Source organism: Epinephelus moara, chromosome 22 (genome assembly GCF_006386435.1).
Source record: "Epinephelus moara isolate mb chromosome 22, YSFRI_EMoa_1.0, whole genome shotgun sequence".
Taxonomy (NCBI): Eukaryota; Metazoa; Chordata; class Actinopteri; order Perciformes; family Serranidae; genus Epinephelus; species Epinephelus moara.
In genome coordinates, this window is record NC_065527.1 from 177,959 (window position 1) to 183,109 (window position 5,151).

At 42.9% G+C, this 5,151-nt stretch overlaps 1 long non-coding RNA gene across 1 annotated transcript; it reads right to left on the reverse strand.

The window, feature by feature from the left end:
* Positions 1-8: 8 nt before the first annotated feature.
* Positions 9-2,068, reverse strand: LOC126384201 (uncharacterized). Its single transcript, XR_007569240.1, has 3 exons — positions 1,921-2,068; positions 1,466-1,743; positions 9-1,058 (listed from the first exon to the last, which is right to left on the reverse strand). It is a non-coding gene; the product is annotated as an uncharacterized LOC126384201 (long non-coding RNA).
* Positions 2,069-5,151: the final 3,083 nt, after the last annotated feature.

The window sequence follows — 5,151 nt, forward strand, 5'->3', positions numbered from 1 at the left end:
CTCTCTCTCCCTCTCTCTCTCTCTCTCTCTCTCTCTCTCTCTCTCTGTCTCATTGTGTCATGCGGATTACTGTTAATTTATTATGCTGATCTGTTCTGTACGACATCTATTGCACGTCTGTCCGTCCTGGAAGAGGGATCCCTCCTCAGTTGCTCTTCCTGAGGTTTCTACTATTGTTTTCCTGATCAGCTGTGAGGGTCATAAGGACAGAGGGATGTTGTATGCTGTAAAGCCCTGTGAGGCAAATTGTGATTTGTGATATTGGGCTTTCTACATAAAATTGAATTGAAAATTGAATTGAATTGTGTAGGCTAGTTTAAGAAGCTACCCAATGGGTGCATGGCGTCAGTCTGACCACTCAGTGGTTCGACTACCCATTAGTTCGACCTCCCAAAAATCTGACCGCAGTAAAGTTACATTTCAGGGGGGACCAGGCAACTTCCCCCTTTCAGTAAACACAGAGCAGCGGTACCACTGAACAGCTGCAATGTCTCTATGGCGGACTGTGAGGACAGTTGCGTTTATCTCATCAACGGGAAATCACATCATCTGCTATATGTGACGTACATGCCCTTATTTGGAAAACACATCGTGGTATTCCCCACACACGGGAAGATGTTTTAAGTAGCGGGGGCTGCCAACTGAATGAATGAATGAGTGATATCATTGTATTTTTTTTCCTGCTGTATAGCGCATCACACATCGCCACTAAGTTCTAACAAATGCAAATTTTATTAATTTTTTTTCCATAAGGAGGCCAACAGTAGAATTCACCACATGACAAAAGCAGAAAAGAACTACCGTAGTTTGAGCGCTGTCCTTGGTGCTGAAGATGTCCCCGAGCCTGTTACAGGCAGCGGTTATAACAAAATCACTTTAAGCGCTGTCCTTGGTGCTGAAGATGCAAAAACAAACAAATGTCTATACTCCAAAACTCACTACCTCTGACATGACGAACCAAGACAGTATACATAGATAAAAAACAACATCAGCAGAAAACAGAAGTCCTGCAAACCAACAGCAAGCAGCGATCACCATGGCCAAATAACGTCGCATATCTGTAATAAAGAAATAAAAACAAGACAGCTGTTGGTAACTATCGCTGCTGCTGCTGCAGCTACTATTAGGCTACTACTGTTATCCAAACTAAATTAAAGGAAGCAAAGATTTTTTAACCTATAATTCCACATTATGTTGTCTTCTTTCCACGGCAAATAAATGATTTCCTTTAAACGAATGGCTCAGAGAAATGCCGTCTAGCAATGTTAAATATTTTCACCACCATTTTAGTTATGAAATAGCCTCACATATGATATTCAACATTTTAGTTATGAAATAGCCTCACATATGATATTCAAGGTGCACGCACACACAAGCAGGATCTCAAACACATAAAACGTGACTGGAATTAATAAACAAGCAGTAAATGCACAGTGGGAGTGTTATGAATAAAATCATGTCTTACCTTGATTTACATGGCACCAAACGTGGCCTTGCGTTCTGGGGCCTCATTTATCATTGTGAATACACCTTTTTTTTTTTTTTTTTTTTTTTTACACCTTTTTCCCCCCATTTTGTGCGCACACACTTTTCTCCACCAAATATGTGATCTATCAAACCAAAACTTGAAAGGAAAAAGTTCCAGACATTTACACCCACTCTGACCATGGCATACCGTGGTGTACACCCTTTCTGAAGATAGGAGGAATTGGTGACGCAGGTGCTGAGTCAGTGAATTGCAATCTGCGAGGGAGAGAGGAAGAGCACGGGGATTTATAAATGCACTATCATGTCTGTAGTGACAGAGTCCTATACTTAGAAGCCACTACTGGCTGCTAATGGGCCTATTGTTTGGACGTGTGCCGAAAAAATGAAGTCCGGTCTTTTCCAATAATATTTACAATGCATTTATTTTCTCACCATTTCTGTTGAATTGTCCATCACTTCCAATAAGTTGACTTTGACAAAACGCAGAACATAAACCACAAAATAAAAACCGTAAACATAAATTCTTGCACAGTCAAAAACTGTTTGCTTCCCCAGCAGCATCATTGTCACAACAATCAACGAACTTAAAAAACCTGTGGTGAATCTCAGTCGCCACCACAAACAACTCATGGCTGCCCTCTAGTGGCATGGAGGTGCATTACATTCAAGCATAAATTATGGCTCTTACACACCAGCCCCTAATTGCTCCTGGCAGAAGACAGAGCAATTCTAAACAATATTTAAAGGAGCCATAAGAATGCAAAATATATAGAAAAACAAAATAAATCCACCACATTTTCACACATGGGCATTAATAACTCATGCAATGTTTCTTATTGCATAATTAACATCAACACTTGAGTTTGACATCATTTCTTAATCTGTGGCTTCACATAACAGACAGATTTTAGTCACATGTCTTTCAATGATACTCGTCTTTGTTTGAAGACGAACAGAACGGACTAGGTTTCCAGTATTCTTCAAAGCAGCCATGATCCATGTGGCGCTGTAGAATCCACAATCACAACAACATCCCCAGGCAAGAAACTTCTTTTTTCCTTTGTCCGTCTTTGTCGTTCTTGCAATAATGCGAGATATTCACGAATCCATCTTTTCCAGAAGAGATCGGCGATATATTGGACTTGTTTCCATCTCCTTTTGGCATACAGATCTGTCCTTTCAAATAGACCTGGTGGTAGGATTGGTTTCCCTTTCATGAGAAGCAAGTGGTTTGGAGTCAATGCCTCGAGGTCATTCGGATCCTCAGACAATCTTGTGATGGGGCGATCATTCAGCATTGCCTCAGCTTCACAGAGTATGGTTTGAAAACCTTCGTCGTCCAAACTTTGTTGATGGAGGACAGAACTCAAAACCTTCCTGATCATGCGAATAATGCGCTCCCGCACTCCACCGTGATGTGAGCCAGCAGGTGGGTTAAAACTCCACTTGATTCCCCTGGCTGCCAAAGAGCTTTCAAAGTGGCTCTGATTTAAAGCAGCTAAGGCTTCTCTTAGCTCTCTTTCTGCTCCCACAAAGTTAGTCCCATTGTCCGATCTCATGTGAGAAACCTGTCCTCTCCGACAGATGAATCTTCGCAAAGCGTTGATGCATGAAGTCATATCAAGAGAGTAGGCAACCTCCAAGTGAACTGCTCTGCTTGCAGTGCAAGTGAAGATTACTCCATAGCGTTTCACGATGCTACGTCCTCTTTTTACGTCGATCGGACCAAAGTAATCCACACCAACATTAGTAAATGGAGGGAAATCAGGGACAACTCTCTCTGTGACCAACATTAGTAAATGGAGGGAAATCAGGGACAACTCTCTCTGTGGGCAAGTCTGCCATTTTTTGTTCACCGGTCTTTCCTCGGTGACGCCTGCAGAATCTGCACTTTGCTATGATTTTTCTCACAGCAGAATTGGCGTTTGTGATCCAGAATTTCTTCCTTACAGTGGAAAGTACATGATTTCTTCCCCCGTGGCCCAACTGTTCATGAAAGTAGCGGAGAATGAGGTTGGAGACATGCTGGTCCTTAGACAAGATGAGAGGATGTTTTATATTCTCAGGTATTGCTGCCTTGTTCAGTCGACCTCCAACTCTCAGAAGCTCTCCTTCCAGAACTGGATCCAATTTGTAGATGGTGGAGCCTTTTTTTATGTCTGTTTTGCTGGTTAATGCTGCAATTTCATCTGGGAATCTCTCTCACTGACAGAAGGAAGTTATCGATGTCTCAGCATCTGAGAGATCATCCAGTAACATCTTCTGACTTCCCAGTGAAGCTCTGAAAGCATGCATCTCTGTGCTTACGTCCTTGGATGGTGAATCACTAGCACCAGCAAGCTCCAATTGTTTCCTTTTCTTGCTCAGTTTTAACAGAGTGCCTTTCAGTTTGATGATCCACGCCACTGCGACCTTTAACCTTTGCCAATCAGAAAAGTAGGCCATCAGTTGTTGAGTGGCGTTCACAGTGTCGACAACAGTTGCATTTACTATGAGATCTTGTTTAACCTCTGGGTCGTCAGCCGTGACACTGAAATCCATAGGACATGCTGGCCATATTTCTTCAGATTCCCAAAGAAACTTTGGGCCTTCAATCCATCTCTGACTGACCAGATGTTCTGCCTTCAAACCTCGTGAAGCATCATCAGCAGGGTTTTGTGATGTGGGAATGTATCTCCACTGTGAAACATCCGAGTTCTCTCTTATAGTCGTTACCCTGTTTGCAACAAAGGTTTGGAACCGTTTATCTTCATTTTTAATGTACTTGAGAACTGATGTGCTGTCAGTCCAAAAGCTTGATTTCTTCACTGGAAGCTGCAGCTCTGCTTGAAGCATTTTGTCGACTCTAACAGCAACCACCGCAGCTGTGAGTTCCAGGCAAGGTATGGTAATGGGCTTTAGTGGAGCCACTCTGGCTTTACCAAACAAGAAAGCAACATGAACCATTTTCTCAATGTTCTGCATTCTGATGTAGGTAGCCGTACCATATCCAGTCTCGCTAGCATCGGAAAAATGATGCAGTTGGGCATTTGAAATCTTCCCAAACCCTTTGGGCTTGAAACACCTGTTGACCTCAAAGTCTGTCATCTTTTCAAGGTCTGTTAGCCACTTGTTCCACTTCTGCTGGAAAGTCCGTGGTATCGGGTCATCCCAATAGCACTTCTTTCTGCATAACTCTTGCAGCCACAGTTTGGCAGGCAGTATGAGGGGTACTAGGAATCCCAACGGATCGTACACAGAGCTGATAATGGACAACATGCCGCGTTTGGTGTGGGGCTGCTCCTTGACTTTCAGCTTGAATTTGAAAGTGGCGGACTCAATACACCATTGTAAACCCAAAGCCCTCTCCACTGGCAGGTTATCTCTGTCCAAATCAAGTTCATGCAGGTTTTTTGCTTTGTGTTCCTCAGGAATGCTTTGAAGCACTTTCTGGCTATTGCTAATCCATTTTGTGAGGTTGAATCCTCCTCTGTTGCAAATGGCTCTGAGGTTCTTAACCATACTGACAGCTTCCTCTTCAGAGATCAGGCTCTTCAGAAGGTCGTCCATATAGAAGTTTCTGTTGACTGTGTTGATCACTTCTGTTGGAAAGCTGGTTTAGTTGTCCTCAGCCATTTTCCTAAGAGCAAAGGTAGTCTCGCCACCAGACAATCAGAGATCTCC